Source organism: Podarcis tiliguerta (assembly GCF_965153285.1).
Source record: "Podarcis tiliguerta genome assembly, chromosome: 11".
NCBI lineage: Eukaryota > Metazoa > Chordata > Lepidosauria > Squamata > Lacertidae > Podarcis > Podarcis tiliguerta.
In genome coordinates, this window is record NC_139544.1 from 39,339,485 (window position 1) to 39,357,676 (window position 18,192).

The window sequence follows — 18,192 nt, forward strand, 5'->3', positions numbered from 1 at the left end:
CTGGGTTGTGGTCAGGCCTCCTGGCCACTCCCCTCCCACATCATGCTAGGGGAGACCCCGGCCATGCCACGTAGCCAGGCAGCCAATCAGGTTGCTTTAGGGGTGTGGCCAGGGCCGATTTAAGCCGTGGCGTGACTCTGAGGCTTCCCTTTAGTTAATAAAAATTATACACTGCTTGATTGTTAAAAAAAAACCCCTCAAAGCAATTTACAAAAGGATAAAACAATAACATCCAGAAAAAAATACAACCATACTTTAAAACATGCTAAAGTTAAATTACTAAAACAGTTTAAAATTACCTCAAGTTTCTAAGCATCTGGGTAGTCTTTTCTAAACAAGAATGTTTTTAGCAGGTGCTGAAAAGAGTACAATGAAGGCACCTGTGTGATCTCAACAGGCAGGGTGTCTCAAAGTGTAAGGACCACCACACTTAAAGATTGACTTCTTACAAATGTGAAATGGGTATTACGTGGCACCTGGGGCTGTGTAGTTACTAGCTATTTTCTGTTCCTAGGTATCTGTAAAAATTACTTGCAACTAAAACCAGGAACTATTGCTTTTAGTGGGGCAACAGCCATATTCCCATATATAGAAAAACATTTTAATACTGGCATTCTAGCTATTATTAGGAACAGAATGTCTGGTGTACTACAGATGATTTCTGTAATGTGGGTCAGTCTCTGTAGGCCACTGTATACATTTGGAGATCTTTGGGTAACAAGTGACTAAAAAATCTAATAAACAATAATTACAATTATTTCAGGGGCACGTCACACTGGGAATCTTAGGTGAGATACCCACAAGATGGAAGTTGACCTCCAATTCCATTCACAACATAGAGGCAGCTTAAGGTCCAAATAGTTTATTGTTGCAGAATAGAAAGGCTTCAGTAACACGGTTCTGGATGTTGATATATGCATACAACTTGTAGGCTTTTGACTTTGACAGATACATACATACAAGTACAAAGTATTTCTGTTGCTTCAGCAGTTCAAAACATAACACAGACTCCAACTGCCTTCTCAGAACTCTCCCTGGCACTCACTGCCTGACTCCTGAGCTGACATGCCCTATTCATTTATATAGATGGCACTGCCATAACAATAGGCTTGACTGACCTTGCACCTGTTGGCTTATCTCATATATATATGGGATAATTTGTGCTCGTGAAGGAAATAAATCCCTTCCTTCAACAAGTCAGGGAGATCCTATGTGTGTCCTCTGTGAATGCTGGCCTATTAGAACATTAGGCTTTTGGATAAAAAGTGCAAGAATACTCTTCAGCATCAAGTTATTGTGCTCTTCAAGCCAGGCATTCATGGATGTGTGTAAACGTTTCTCTTGCTTTAACTCCCTCAATAAGAGCAATTTGTTCATTTTCTGAAATGGCTTTGATTTAAGGGGAGGAGAAGATGAAGATCTGTCCAGCACTGCTGCCTTAGCCTTGAGGCAGAGCAGGTGTACCAGTTTGCCAGGCTTGGCCAAGATGCTGAGATGCCACCCATGCTGCAGGCCTTGTACTAGAGTGATTCATCTGGGTGGGGATGACAAGTGAGAGCTTTTGTATATAGTGGGATGAAAGAATAATCAGTGAATATGCAAGTGTGCTTGAAAGAGAGAAAAGTTATGAACTCTAGAGAAGAGATTATATGTACCAAAGAGAAGTAGAATTATGAAAGGCTTAGGATATTCTGCTCCCTCAAATGGCTGCACAGCAGATTATTTTAAAATGTCATAAACAGTACTGGAGTGCAATTCTTGGGTTGTCTGCTGCTTTTAGGCCCACAAAATAGTGTTATTATCTGGTGCCAAGGACAAATATTGTAAAGAGAGGAAGGGTTACATTAGCAGATTGCATATTGAGAAAAGGTAAACGGAAAGGAAACCAGTGGTTGCAATTATTGACAGAGCAATTAGTACCAGTAATCTTTCTTCCCTCCGTCAGAAAAAGCATATTTTATTTTGTGGGATTTTTGAGGAGGAAATATTCTCAATTTTAAGAAAATAAATATATTTGAAATTGGCATGCAGCAATAATAACAAATCCTTAGTAGTTAACCTATTTATGGAAATAAAGCTTTCATTATACCACAGAGGTGGTATGAAAAACCAGGAGAATTTCTGTATATAAAGAAGCCCAAGTAGATGCTTTTATAATGGTTTCCTTTAAAGCATGGTTGTATTTTTGGCAAATTCCCAGCATTTTACTTTCAGCCAGGAGAATCTATGCATAGCTCTTAACAGTACTTCTACGCACATCATTATATGGATGGTCCTTCAAAGGAGGGTTTGAAAATATCTTGGCCTATAGTTGCCCTTAGAGAATAAGAACATTGGTTTTTTTTTGTTGATTTTGACATCTAAGATTATATAAAAGAGGGTCTAATTGTGGCAAACTAGACTGGCTTGAATAATACAGTTGCTAAGTTTGTTTTGGTCTTCATACCAAATTTAGAATTATTTTGGCGTTTAACTTAAAAATCCAAAGAATCACAACATAAATTAACGAGAACTCGTGCATGTCTTTAAAAAGTACAAGCAGTGCCGCCTTTTTCCAATTTCTAAAAATGAGATATGAAAACTTCAGCACTTCATACTGTAACCTTGCTTCTCTATGGGGAGAAAATAAGCCTGACAGACTGTGTTATCTCATGGTAATGGGCCCATTCTTCATTCTCACTATTTGGTTTTTGAGAGCCTCTGAGCTTGAGATGCTCTAGTCAGATCAGTCAAAGCACTGCCAGCTTTTGTCCTTCATTTTTAATGGCAGTTAGGCATTTGCTTGAAATGATTTACTGTATTCAGTATAGGTTTCTGCTTATACTTAAAATAAAACAGAACATATTGTTAAATGTAGCTAGAGGTTGCTGTGAAACATAAACTCTGGACAGACTTGCAATGTCATTTGTATATAATACCCTTAGCTTTTGAGTGCCTTCAGAGAGAGAGAGAGAGATTTTATAATGAGGAGGAGGTTGGTTAATGGGCAACAAAACCCAATCATTGTATTGTTCCTTTTTCTTCACATTACCTGCATGAAATCCTGTGCCAATTCTCTTCCTTCATTTAATGTCCAGTTACTGTTGAAGGAAAGACTGCCAAGCTTTGGGATGGCTGAGTGTATAAGTTTATAGCCTACAGCAAACTGGCCTACCAATGACTGGGCCAGCATTTCTGGGCCAGCAGGACCGCACCTTTTGCCTGATAAGCAATGTTTCTTTTGCCATGGCATGCACCATTTTATGACTACTTATACTAAACTTCATTTGACATTTTGTTGCCCATCACCCAGATTTGTGAGGTCTTTCTGGAGCACTTCACAGTAAGAGATCAATAGCCAAGATGTCTATCATTAGTTTAACAAAAAATTAGAAGCATGTAGGAGATTAGTATGGCTGTGCTATCATAGGGGTGGGGTGCAACTCCTTCCTTATGTTTTTCTCCTGATCTAACCCAGTATAGGAAACATCGAAAATTCAGCATGGACTGAAAAAAAGGCTTATTATGTGATCAGAATGATACCTGTAACATTTGACATGGGCGAAAATGAGGAAGTCTGTTTCTTTTAAAGGGCACTTCTTATATTCAACAGACACTGATGAAACAAAACGTATAAGGAATTTGGGGAGCCCTCTGTACTCTTTTTGCATTATGAAAATGGAGGGTCAAATATAGTGGTGTCCTGGAACATGATTTTCATTTCCCCTGCAGATTCCAGGCTTTGAAGGCCACTCCCTCTGGTGGCCTATGTGAATAATCAGGCACCAGAGAACAAAGCAAACTGATTGTCAAGCATTTTCCTGATTCTCAAAGCTTAATCAGACCAGTGAAAGAAAATATGAGAATATTTAGTCTGAATACTGCAAGAAATTAACTGTGGTGTTTCCTTTGTTCATTCATCTCTGGATGTAGAAGATCCTTTAAGCTGTAGCCCTAAATGTACCTCCTAGGAGAGGCAGGGGGTGGGGAAGTCACTGATAACCAGCAGAACCTATTCTGGAGTAGGCATGCTTAGAATTAGATTGGGGTGTTTTGCTGGAGTGGGAATGACAGATGCCAATCAGTTGCTTCAAAATAGGGATTTTTGTGTGTTTTTGATTAGCTTCTTAATTCAAACATGCCCTCTCTAGTAGCAATCATACCCTGCTGAGTAGACAGATACATTCTTGCTGCTCATCTCTTTCTTCAGTGCCTGGCTATACTATTTCTAAGACTTTCTGTTATTAATGGCATTTTGCCACCATCGGAAGTGAGTGTCAAAATACTTCGATCATCCTTGAAGGCTGCTTCACAGTGATGAGAAAATTGGTCTGATTAATGTAAATGATACACTATTCAATGCACAGTGCATCAGTGATTGCTTTGGTTGCACTTTAATTCACCTGTACTTGTACATTATACTTCTCTGGCAGCAATTACCTCTCTCTCTGGTAGGAGATGAATTGTATTATTTGAAAGAATGTGGAACTTTCCAGAAACTTGTTCTAAACCATGTTTTAGTTCTCATTAAGTACAGCTGCCTGTGAAGTGCTCCGATAATCTCTTCTTAAAAGGCACTGATGACAATGATTCTGCCCACATCCAAAAACAAGACTCTGTGATTAATTATTAAACAGTTTAGCTCTTATCCAAACTGTTTCTGTCATTATAACTATTTTAAGAAAAATATTGGATGAATTCTGACAATGCTAGCCACAAACTTTGAAACTTATTCCAGCAGAGGGAGTGTTGGGAAATGGTTTTCTTTTCAACTGGTTATTGTAAGAGCTACTATGTAACTTTAAGAACTGGTGCCTGATTTTGTTTGTGTTCCTCTTCCTTTATATTTTCCCTGTTTTTCTTGCATATTTTAAATTGTAAAACTTGTAGGCAGTGGTTGTTTTGATTGTTGCTCTAGGTGTCCTTATATAAGCTGCTTTAGGAGTCCTTTTTTGGCTGAAGAGCCAGGTAAAAATGCTTTAAATAAAAATAAGCATGTAAATGAATGCAACCTGCAGGGATTTCTAAGTATTACACATACTGTAATGTAAGTCTGCAGTTCTGAAACCAACAAGCATAGGGTGGAGATAAGGGTGGTCCGTCCCAGAAAACTACATGAAGTGCTTTCTGAAATATGTGTCAGCCATTCCACTAGCCAAGCACTGACATCTAAAGAGCCCTCTCAAAATCTGTCTGGTTTGGTCCTCATTCTCTGCATGCTTGAAAGATAAAGAGCAAGGGGGTACAGTATTCAGAAGCTAGTGTACAGTTAAGGGTGTGGCAATAATTCAGCAGGTTTCTTTTCTGAAAACGATACTGTATCTCTCTAGAAGTGGGCAATTATCCCAAACGCACTTTCTGCTCAGTTCTCTGATTTACTATCAGTTGTGGGGCAGGGAAGTTATTGGGGTCTGGATGTGCAAGCTAGCCAGGGGTGGTGTTGTTGTTTAGTCGTTTAGTCGTGTCCAACTCTTCGGGACCCATGGACCAGAGCACGCCAGGTACTCCTGTCTTCCACTGCCTCCCGCAGTTTGGTCAAACTCATGTTAGTAGCTTCAAGAACACTGTCCAACCATCTCGTCCTCTGTCGTCCCCTTCTCCTTGTGCCCTCCATCTTTCCCAGCATCAGGGTCTTTTCCAGGGAGTCTTCTCTTCTCATGGGGTGACCAAAGTATTGGAGCCTCAGCTTCACAATCTGTCCTTCCAGTGAGCACTCAGAGCTGATTTCCTTCAGAATGGATAGGTTTGATCTTCTTGCAGTCCATGGGACTCTCAAGAGTCTCCTCCAGCACCATAATTCAAAAGCATCAATTCTGGCGACCAGCCAGGGGTATGATAAGGTTAAGAATGGAAATCCTACTGGGAGCAAAGGCCATCTGTACTTGAATGTCTATCAGAATGATTGCAACACTATTCCTTAAAGTAAGAATATCAAGGATACTAAAGCAGAAATCCATGTCTGTGGGATGAAAAAACATAAAACTGCAGATGTGAACTGTTCCTACCATCCATAGCCCTAGTAGCTAACATTCATTATATAGCCAAATGAGAGGTAATTGTACATTCAAGTGGGAGAGTTGTGGAAAAGGATGGGCAGCCCAAATCTACAGTCTGGTATTGGTGGGGTTTTGACCCACCAGCAAAGAAGTGAAATTGATTAGATTTGTCATAATTGGTAAATAAAATATTAGATTCTCCTAGTTATGTTCTCCATATACAGATATTTTCTTGGTCTGTCTTGGATATGTGTGGATCCGTCTCATCTGTGTGGGAATGTTCAGGGATGCAGGAGAGGATATATTGTTTAATTATATCCTTTCCAACTTGTGTTAACACGTTCCACAATTTAGCAAAGTAACATTCCCCTCTTTAAACTTACAGTGGATGTGTTTGCTCAGGCTTGCTAAAGCCTCTATAATACGTTTTAAAGGTAATTCCCCTTTAGTCCCTCATAAAAGATAAGACACGACACAGTCTTCTATAAAAGTATAAAAAGCGTTTACTCACTCACATTCTGTTCACAATTGGATCCCAGAAGGCAGACTTAGCTTAGAAAAATAATATATCTGGAAACCATCCCATAAAGAGACAGTCCCTTTGTCCTCTCTTGGCTGGAAGCCAAGAGCACATCTTTAGGCTAAGCAGATGTTGCTTCTTCAACGAATGTAGTCAGAGATGGCGGCTAGTCCTATGCTTTTGTTACCTGCACAGGTGAGGCCATGCCCACCTCTAGTCACATGTAGAGGAAGTCTGTCCCAGCTTAGGAGAAACAGGAAGTTCCGACTGGCTGGTCCAGACATCCCCTTTTATGTCCACTCTAGGGATGTTGTACTTGACTGCTCTTGTGTTTCACATCCCACAATCTGTCATCCAAAATCCTGTGTCCTAGCACCATCTTACATGTGAAAGAACCTGTGTTTCTTTCCTACTTGTGAATTATATGTTCTGAAATGTTCTTTGTTACATACCCCAAAACATAAACTCTAACCCCCCTCAATAAGTCAGTTTTAAGATTTTACCACTTGTTCAAGGGATGGTCACAGGCCTTAATACAAACTTTCCACATAATTAATCACATACAGTGGACTGTTCACCAGTCAAATCATTGATATACCAGCTGTTCCTGACATTTGAATATCTGTGATTCCCCCACTCCTATTCTATTTGAAGACTTTAACCAGATGCAGACTCTATGACTTCAACATCAGCCATGCATTTAACAACTCCCTCCCAAATCTGTTTACCATTTAACCTGACAAAGATTTCAGGAGCACACAAAAGCTTTTGGTAATATTTTTGTTGGTGTAGTAATAGTATTGATTTTTAGCTGTTTCTTACGGGGCCATTCTTACGAGGCCAACATGCTCCTTTTACTTTTTAAACAATATGATCGACTTTTCATATGTCGTCACAAAGTACATTGCAGAATATGGGCATAATATTGGATGTTATTAATAGAGAACATTAATTGTTTTGCCTGGGAGGAACATCAAAACGGTTGCAAATAATTTTAGGACTGATAAGTAGATACAAATATAAGAAGGGCTTGCTCAGGGCATTTTTCAGTAGCCAGACGGTGCTGGTTGTACTTTATCAGGGGAAAAGATATAACTTAAGATCAAGGAAATGTAACTTTGTGTGGCTTGAACAAGCCATTCCTAAAATATAAAATTGTCTGATGATTCATGATTACACATATATGCAGATGATATACTTAGTAACCAATACAGAGATGGAGAATAAGAGGCAAAGAGTTGACTAATCTGGGGTTATGAGGCAGAGCAATGAAAGAACCAGGAAGATTCTTTGAATGACTGACTGACTGACTGACTGGCTGAAGAAATTCATATGCAAAGCAATAGGGAAGCCAATCTTATGAGAGTGAGAAATGGTTGAGATTGCAATAATAAGCAAGACAGAAATAGGAGAGGTAACACATAGTCAGCCTGTCAAAATAGGTCACACTGTCTGGGGTTGTCTGTAATCCAGCCCTGTATTTTACCCCCAACCCCCACCCTGATCCCATTAATCAATCCTTGGGTTCCTACCGAACCCACCATGTTTTATTTAAGAATATAAAAATTTCCCTGTTGCAATGGACATAGGCTGATGCCTGTCAACAAAATAATCCTGAACAAGATAATAGATGGTAAAGGATCTCAAGAGGCAAGGAATGGGAGCATCTTTAAAGCGGGCAAAGCCTTTGTTCAGAGCCTTTGTGTGAGCCATGACTGAGTAAAAAGTATTGTTAAATACTGAATTAAATACAACAGAATCAGACTCTAACTTGTGTCTCCATAAACTAAGATTTTCACCATGAGTACTCCCGAATCCATAAAAGGAAAACATCAAATACTTTTTCAGAATAAGGACAGGTTATAGGGCTATAATACTGAGCAAAGGATATGGGGAAGGAAAGGTGCTTCAAACATTTTGGCTAGCCCAACCATATATTGTAAATGTATGGAAAGCAGAGGGCAGACCCAGCCTTCTCAGGAAATGCTTAGAAATACAGTCTTTTAAGAAAATCCAACTCGAGTACACCAAAAAAGCAGGCCAGGGAAGTAACAATGAAAGATATAAAACCACAGAGGGGTGTATAGGTTAGACACGAGAAGGGCACTGACTCCATGCATGTGTTTAGTATGCAATTGAGCCAGAAAAAGATAACTGATGCCATGTGGTGGAGGAGCTAAATAAGTGCAACAATTTACTAGCATCTAGACGAGCAAATATGGGTTTGTTTTGTAGTTCATAATATCATATAATAGTTCCACACAAAAATGGTGGAGACAATGAAAGAGGAGTGAGTTTGGCCCAGTTAGGATACTGAAATACTGAAAATCAAGGCATGGCTGTGAATTTAGCAAAATTGTCTCTCTTTTCTGGTGTGTCTAGATTGCTTCTTATTGATGCATCATGGTCTTGTGCAGGTCGTGAAACTAAACAAATGCTGTGGGAACTTTCTGTGTTGAGTAATTGATTTCTCAATGTTAGCACTCATTCTACATACCCAATTATGTGTAGAAAACTGCAGCTTGATTCCTTGACTGGTTACTTAGGGTTATACCTTAAGGCTGTCATTAGTAGAGTTTTGTGCTGCACCTGTCAGACTTGTTTGCAAATACTATATGAAAACAAGCTGCAGCAGATTTTAGAATGCATTCCCCCAGCAATAGCAAACTGTAATGTCATCAAAACACATTCAAATAAAAAGGGTTTTGAAAGAATGTTACAATTGCCTTAAATCTGGCTTTCATAAGACTGTGGTTTCCAGGTTCTGCTGAGAACATGCAAGAACCCCAGGAAATCTAGTGAGAGGCCCACAAAGCTTCTGCGAGATTTCATGGGGCTCTTGCAATATCTTGTTGGAGCCTGGAAGCCCCCACAGCTGTGGCAGGGGGTGTACCTGTGTGGGTGCCCACAGAGGCATCCCTTGAATTCTGCCACCTGAGGTGGTTGACTCTGTCTGCCTCATGGGCCAGCAGTGAGAAGCTAAGTTGTTGAAGGGGTGCATAGCTATGTATGGCAGTGCCACGATCAATGGTGTTTGGGGCAGAGGAGGTTGGACAGACCAGGAAAGGGAAAAGCATCATAAACCACTTTGTGCTATCTGTCTTCAGCATCAGAGCTCCTTGTAGAAAATGTTGGGAAACTTCCAAGTTTGAGGGTGCTGTTTTTAAACACCCATGTCAGTTAATAATACAATTTTGGGGTTGATTCTGGATGAGAATTAAAGACTGATTTAATGCATACTCAGTCATGGGTCCATCGTTGCAGATTTAAGCTGAGAGAATAGGACTATTTAACTTGATCTTGGAGCTATGGTGGGAATGCTTCTAAAGGAAGTAAAACTTAGCTCTGTCAAACCTTCCTTACATGGATGAAGTTCTTGAGCATGTTGTCTCATCTCAGTTCCAGGCATTTACTATTTCATATCTGTTATTTAATTCAGCCTTCACTAAGTTGGTGCCCTTAGATGGAACTACAGCTCCCATCAGCCCCAGTTAGTAGGGACAGTGGTCAGGGGTGATGGGAGTTGTAGCTCAGCAAAACCTGGAGGACCACAGGTTTCCCCACCTTATGCTGTACTGAGTCAAGTCAGTTTATTGTGTTTTAGTAGACAGCCATTATACCCATGAAAATGACAACAACAACAACATTTCCGCTCTTAACTGTTAAAGGATAAATAATTTCCACCTTTAATAGCACTAATTTGTAGAGCCTTAGCAAGAAATTTAGATATTCTTACGAATTTAATCCATTCCAGAAGTCTGTTCTTAAACCAAAGCCATTCTTAAACCGAGGCACACTTTCCCTAATGAGGCCTCCCACCGCCAGTGCCCTTCTACTATTTGGCTTCTGTTCAGAAACTGAGGTAAAGTTCGCAAACCGGGACACTACTTCTGGTTTTGCGGAGTTCGTATACTGAATAGTTTGTAAAACAAGGCTGTTCTTAAACCGAGGTACCACTGTATACTTCTCTACAATGGACAGCAAAAAAAAAACAAGTCTTTGCTGGGGATGACCTTCCCTTCTGTGATCTTAAAGGTAAAGGTAAAGGTACCCCTGCCCGTACGGGCCAGTCTTGACAGACTCTAGGGTTGTGCGCCCATCTCACTCAAGAGGCCGGGGGCCAGCGCTGTCTGGAGACACTTCCGGGTCACGTGGCCAGCGTGACATCGCTGCTCTGGCGAGCCAGAGCCACACATGGAAACGCCGTTTACCTTCCCGCTAGTAAGCGGTCCCTATTTATCTACTTGCACCCGAGGGTGCTTTCGAACTGCTAGGTTGGCAGGCGCTGGGACCGAACAACGGGAGCGTACCCCACCGCGGGGATTCGAACCACCGACCTTTCGATCGGCAAGCCCTAGGCGCTGAGGCTTTTACCCACAGCGCCACCCACGTCCACTCTGTGATCTTAGCAATGAGTAAATATAGACATGAGTTGCATCTTCTATTGACACAGAGTTGCAACCACAAACACTGTCCTTAAGAATTCCTTTGTGCTGGTCCATCCAATCTGCTAGTGAAAGGACATTTGATTTTGCCTGTGTGAAGACTACCCTCATTTTAACGTTTGGTAGGTCTGAAATCCCAGCATTTGCTACCAAGATGTTTATTGATTGTGGTAAATAAAGGAATGCAGGTAGGCTACTGGGTGGGCACAGGATGAGCTCATTCTGTTGACGAAAGAAAAAGTGCCAGTCTGGTTGCTGAACCTGGGTGCATTTTCTCTTGTCTCTCTTCTCTCTGGTCCCCACCCCGAAAAGCAGCAAGCATTACAGCTAGGGACAACCCAAGCCACTGTGTTTCTCTGCTGTTGTTTCTGGCTTTCTGCTGTGGCTTCCACCTTTATGCTGTCACAGGTATAGCAATGGAAAGCATTCAGACTGGGGGCAAACCAAGGCTTGCCTTTCCATAAACAAAGTGTAATAAATCAACAGAACTGTTCAGACTGTGGTGTATCCATCACACATGTGTATTATAAAGAGTCAAGGGCCTTCTCAGCAGTGGCGTCCACCCTCTGGAACGCCCTCCCGTCAGATGTCAAAGAAATAATAACTATCTGACTTTTAGAAGACATCTGAAGGCAGCTCTGTTTAGGGAAGTTTTTCATGTTTGATGTTTTACTGTGCTTTCAATATTCTGTTGGGAGCCACCCAGAGTGGCTGGGGAAACCCAGCCAGAAGGGCAGGGTAAAAATAATAAATTATTATTAAATTATTATTATTATAGCTTCATAATAATCACTCACAGTTGTTTGCAAAGGATGCAAAACCCCAGGCACTCAGTAGCCAGGGGCCATTTATAAGTTGAGGGCCTGGTAACTGTGTTACTGAAGAGAGCAGGAAGCAGGTTTCTTCTTCCATGTGAGCCACGGTTTGTAGGACCTGACCATGCTGCTTCCTTTTAATATACAAACATTTCTCTTGCCATCTATCTTCTCCCTTACCTCCACATTTCTACTACTCATTTTTCCACCATGTTTTTTTTTTGTACATATCTTCCTTAGATCCAAAACACTTCTCTCCGTATTTATGTTTTTCTCTCCTTTCCACAATATTTTATTTCTCATTCCTCACCCCATCTCCTGCAGTTTTAACATGTATTTGAGATGATTAGCAAAATCAAGTGTCCCTCACACTCAATTTTTTTGTAGGGTTCAAGTAGGTTCCAAGAATTGTTCTGGCACATCATTGCTCCCTTTCCCCCACCCTTCTTTTTGCTGGATTGTGCATGCTAGTTAACCTGCATCTGTGTAGTTTACAAGAAACTCCATCTTGACAGGCCAGCTAGTTTGTATGTACACCTTTGCAGGATCTCAGCTGCATCTCTAACTCTGCCACACCTAATTGAGAGGAGTTTTAATTATTCCACAGTTTCCAGTGCAGGGGAGTCAGGCTGGGGTGAGGAGGATGGGATTGGCAGCAAGATAGCTGGAGGGAATTGGAATACATATTACCTAAGGGAGTGGTATCCTCAGTCTTCATCTACTTTAATTTCCTCACCAGACACATCAAACAATAACGCTGTAGGGCTTGAAAAAATTGGGGCAAGGCAGCAGGGGCAGTGGGTGGCAGGCAATGACAGCCTGTCTAAATATCTGAGTGGCAGACAATTGAAAGGAAACAACTTTGCTGCATGGCCAGTGCAGGCGAAACTATGTGTGGTAATTAATTGTTGGGGCTGTTTTTGTTTTTAAACAAAGAAAAGTTTGATAATTGGACTAAGCTGCTCGGCCATAGGTGAACTCGGAAGGGAGAATTTATTTGGTATGACATTTCCCAAAGTTCAGTGAAATCCGATTGCTCCCCTGTAATTATAGTGATTAGTTTTAAAACTTGTACCTCACTGCCTGCTTTTTTGCACTGAATGTAGGAAATGGGGGGAACACTACAAAAGTGGTGGGGCCAACACTAAAGGAGTAATTTGTATTTGTGCTTAAAATGTGACTTGGAGTTTGGAAGCGATAAGCTTCTGAATGCCAGTTCCTGGCAACTGCAAGTGGGGAGAGTGCAATTGCACTCAGGTCCTGCTTGCAGCCTTCCAATAGGCATCCCGTGAGAGTAGGATGTTGCACTAGATGGGTCTTGGCTTGATCCATCAGGGCTCTTATGTTCATATCCACATAAAGGAAAAATGTCCATTAACATTTTCTGTATATTCTGGATTTTTTTTAAGCCTTTGTGCCCAACAAGCCCTAGCACAGCTGCAAAAAAACAAGAGTCCAATCAAATGATTAGCTTCCAAATATAGAAGACTTTATCTCATCAGAATATACCATTGCAAACAGACTTAAATGCTTGTCCCTCAACGTCCTTTTTTAAAAATTACAATAGGCTATTCTTATGCTAACCAAAAGGGCAAACATACAGCTAATTTTCATAACAAGCTCTTTCAAGTGATTAGCAATCTGTGAAGAGATCTGTGCTGATTGGAAAAATACTAGATTCACTGGACTTGCTCGTCTAAGAGCTTAGTGGTAGACCATCTGCTTTGCAACCAGAAAGTTCCCAGTTCAATCCCTGCCTGATATCCACAGGTAGGGCTGGAAAACAGTCCCTGTCTGAAATCTGGGGAGTTGATGCTTGTCAAAGTGGACAATACTGAACTAGATGGGCCAATGGTCTGACTCCCTCCCTGTGTTTCTAAATGCTTGTCTGCATTGCTTTCCTTACCTATCTAATAATGGTACTATCCATTGGGCTTGATATAAGTTTAGCTCACCAGTAAGCATCTAGGTTTCACAGAGTAGTTTTACTGATATTTCCTTATAAACATGGAGTCCTGCTTGTCAATAGGCAGAAAATGAGCTAGGATTTAGTTGTTCCCTTCGGTCACAAGAGTAGAAAGTTAGTACATAGCAGCCCAGGCCTAGATAACTTGCTGTCTTCCTAAGGACTCAGCTACACAGGTCAATTTATAATGCTAAAATGCATTATAAAAATGTGACACCAGATGGCACTGTAGAGCAGAATCAAAAGTCAATGGCAGATTGCCTTGGGAGCTTTCCCCCCATAGCATTTTTTAATAGTGTTTTTTATATCTGTGTAGATACAGCCAGTGTATGAGTCTGGTGGTGCAACTTAAGTGGTGATATAACAACAGGACTTGATAGGAGAGCAAAATGATCTTGACATTTTGAGTTTTGCATGCCGTCTAGCAGTCTGAAGACCCAGGGGTCCTGATATACTGACATGTAACCTGGATATATATTTTGCCTCTCTTGAGTTGCTTTTAAAAGGGCCTTAGACTTTTATATTCCAGACTTCTCCAGATTGCTGATTCTGGTGTGATGTTTTGAAACTGTCATTGTTCTTTGCTTTATCTCTGAAGTCCTGGACTAAAATGTTGGTGTCTTCAGCTTAATGTATTTCATACTGTATTTCATATTTTTAAATATATGATGCTCTTTATGATCTTGCTTTTAAAATGTGTTTATACTAGTTTGGGCTATACTGTAAGGCACTTTGTGTTGACCATTTGCAGAATACTTATCATAAATATGTAAACAAACATCTGTGCATATTTGAAAAATTCCTTGTGGGATTAGAGAGATTGTATACAAAAGGCTCATGACCTGAACAGTTTTCTGTTTCTTTCAGTGGAGGGTGAAACTCTAAACATCCATTGTGTTGATAGCATTCTGACATTTTGCAAGATTGTATTTGTGATGTTTTAAGATATGAGGTAAATTACTTAGGTTGTTGTTTTTTAATGTAAAGCAGTATAGAAATTTTCTAATCTGGCACAGTGATTGGGTCTTACAACCCCTACACATGCAACTGCAAAGGCAAACAAATAATAATGATGTCATAGGAGCCAACTCCTAGGGGCTTCACCCCCCCCCCCAATAAAATATTCCCAAGTTGATGGGTATTGCCATTCAAATGGTGTATGTGCACTGTGTCATGTGATTGTTTATGCTGGGCGGGGTTTACCTGGGCCCCTCCTATATTTTATTCAAGTTGGCACTCCTGAATGATGTTATTACCTAATGGTACCTTGGAAGAATTGCATCCCCTCCCCCAATTTTCTTTTGTTAAATTATTCAGGTTGCATTATAGAGTGATATTTTAAAATAATGGAAAAGAGGGATTTTGTTTAAGATATCTGCAAATAAAGAAATAGAAATGATCAAAATAAAATATATAAGCAGAAATCAGTGGAGCACCCCTATGTTGTGAGCTTTCTGTGTGCATAACTAAATATAGGCCTCTGACAGGGCAAGTAGATGTGAGGGTTTTATTTTAAATTGCTTGCTGGGTTTGACCCATTGAGACATACTTTGATCACCATTACGAGCAGTCTGGAACTGCAAGGGCTAGAAAGTAATTAAAAAAAACAAAATCTGAACAAGTGCTCAAGTCTTCACAGACTGCAAGTGAGGCGAAGTCCCCTCTCCGCAGCAGCCAGTCCATGCAGCCGTGAACTTCAAATGGGAGTCACGCCTGCTGCACTGAGATCAGCATTTGGCATTTAATCCGAAAGAAATCCTGAGGCGAGCCTTCCTTGACTCCTCCATTAACTCAGAAATGAGTTTTGCCCCTTGTCGCTTTTATTTGTCTCCAACACTAACAACATTTTCATGGTTGTTATAAACAGATAAGCAAACCTAAAATCAACTCCAAATGCCCCACAATGTCAGGGTGTTTTTGTTTTGCTAGGCTCTTGTTTCCCAGGCGCCAGGCCTGTAGTGCGTTTTTCTTCCTAGTGATTTATGACGCTGCTTTTCCTGTTTAGTTAACGATGATTCTTGACAATTTAACTCAACAGGCAAATTTGAGGTACCTCTGAAAAATAAAACAGTCGTTTGAGGGATTCATACTGAGAGGCGATTTACAAGCGCCAAGACTAGCCTCGGTCACTTGGGATTTTGCCACAGGTGCCATTTAAGGTGATATTTTCTCCACAAGTCGAGTTATGGCATCATGCTTTTCTAGCACTCAGGGACACATTCTGATGCCAAGGTGAACTCAAGGAGAGAGTAGCTTTTCTAGCCCACCACAAATGCAACAACATTAACCTTATTTAAATTTCTACAGTGGTATCTCGGGTTAAGAACTTAATTTGTTCTGGAGGTCCATTCTTAACCTGAAACTGTTCTTAACCTGAGGTACGACTTTAGCTAATGGGGCCTCCTGCTGCTGCCGCCGCCGCGCGATTTCTATTCTCACCCTGAAGCAAAGTTCTTAACCTGAGGTACTATTTCTGGGTTAGTGGAGTTTGTAACCTGAAGTGTCTGTAACCTGAAGCGTCTGTAACCCGAGGTACCACTGTAATCCCAATCCAGATGTGCACGTGTCATATATGTCATATATGTAAAGAACATGACTTGCCACAAATAATCCTGGGAATTATAGTTTGTTGAGGGTGTTAGGGATTGTAGCTCTGTGGGAACTACATTTCCCCAGATTCTGTGTTGGAAGGCAGCCACGTGCTTTAAAGTTATGGTATATACACTGCCTCAGAAATAATGCCTCCAGTGATTACATCAAACTAATCAATATCAAGGTTAGAACAAAGCTGTCTTAGTTATATAGACAGAGTAGAAAACTATTGACTGCATACACAGCATTCATTTAAATGACATGGCTTCTCCCAAAGAATCATGGGAACCGTAGTTTACCAACAGAGCTCAGTTGCCAGCACCCTCAGCAAATTTCTGCTCCCAGACTTCTTTGGGGCAAGTTGTGTTTAAATGTACAATGTGTATATGAAGCCATTCTGAGTGTGTTTTGGGGTGAGGAGGGGGCTGGCGGGAACAGGGGCGGGAACAGTTGGCACCTGCAAACCTCCCCTGGCACACATAGGGTGCTCCCTGAAATTAGGCTTGAAAAAAGCATTCTGTTGTAGCCAATATAATATATTGTGTGGGCTTGGTTGCTGTGTGTGTTGCCCAGGCTGCAAATGTGTCCATGGGCCCAAAATGGTTGGTGATCTCAGGGCCTAGACACTTCTGTTGAAGGCATATAAACAGTTGAAGCATACGCAGAAGATTACATCTGTTCAGCTCTGACGTGAGTATCCGTAACATGTCAAAAATGTGACAGCAGAGGAGTGAGTGCATTGAAGTCATCCTTTCCACAGCACCGGGGCGGAAATCATGTTGTTCCTGTGCCTTGAGGCTTAACCGCTCATTTTTTATGCAGGCTATCCTGTCCACTTTGACTCATCTCCTCACATGTGAACCGAGTGAGGTAAGACTGTCCAAAGTGCCTTTATCTATGTCCCACTGCAATTCCTGCGGTGAACCTCTTGGTATCAGCCTCTTTATGGAAACAGGGAGGACAATGAAGGCTCTGAAAGCCTAGCCAAAAGGAAGGGTGACTATATTTTAGAAAAAGCACCTTTTTATATTCTAGTGTTCAAAAACAGTTGAGTTTTCAATATGCACACTGTTTAAAATCTGGAAATGTTTGCTTAACTAAAGTAGAATTTTAAAAACTACAGCTGGTTTACAGATTGGCCTTCTCGCATGCTCTGCTCTTCCAAATAGGCTATATCTTAATAAAACATACACACCAAAATCCACATGACCAACTACAATGGCAGAAAACTGTGTGCTAAGTTCAGAGTTCTCCAGGACTCTTCATCAGGCTGGATGGTAAACAGAGCAAGAGTAATGTTTGGTGGGGAAAGTTGTCTGCTGTGGGAGTCGCAGAGTCTGTCCTTAGTCACAGTCTTAAGGTGGGATGTGGGAGGAGATAGCAGGCATTCAGACAAAGATGTGCTAAGTGCCATACAGGTTTTGAGTTGTGACTAGGACTGCTGGAAAGAAGAAACATGCCATGCCATGGCGGATCCCCCATTTTTAGAAATATAAATATAGTGTAATAGTTCAGACATAAGGACAAGTCGTGGTTTTTGGAGTTTTAAGATCTGTGAAATTCAGGTGCTGAAGTGAGCTCTGAGGCATTGATTTTATCTTCTTCTGCAGGTTTTATGCCATGTCAGTTTAGATTTTACGGACTTTTTAAAAAACGATCCAGAAAACTTGGAGTGCCACATAAACACAACAACAACAACAACAACAGTGATGGAAGTAGTAGCAGTAGTAGTAGTAATAATAATAATAATTTTTTAATGGTTTGTGCTGATGAAAGCAGGAGGGAGAACATGACCACAGGGCTCATGCTCATGATACCAAACTATGGTTTAGAATTACATCTACGATCTAAACTGAATTCTGATGTTAACTGCAGTAAC

The 18,192-nt window shown here is 40.9% G+C and overlaps 1 long non-coding RNA gene across 1 annotated transcript in view; it reads left to right on the forward strand.

The window, feature by feature from the left end:
• The window catches only part of LOC310660084, a 40,858-nt gene extending 22,845 nt beyond the window's left edge, over window positions 1–18,013 (forward strand). The window contains exons 2-3 of the long non-coding RNA XR_014503148.1: window positions 17,136–17,183; window positions 17,924–18,013. This is a non-coding gene — a long non-coding RNA (uncharacterized lncRNA). The remainder of the gene's footprint in view (window positions 1–17,135; window positions 17,184–17,923) is intronic.
• The last annotated feature ends 179 nt before the right edge of the window (window positions 18,014–18,192 follow it).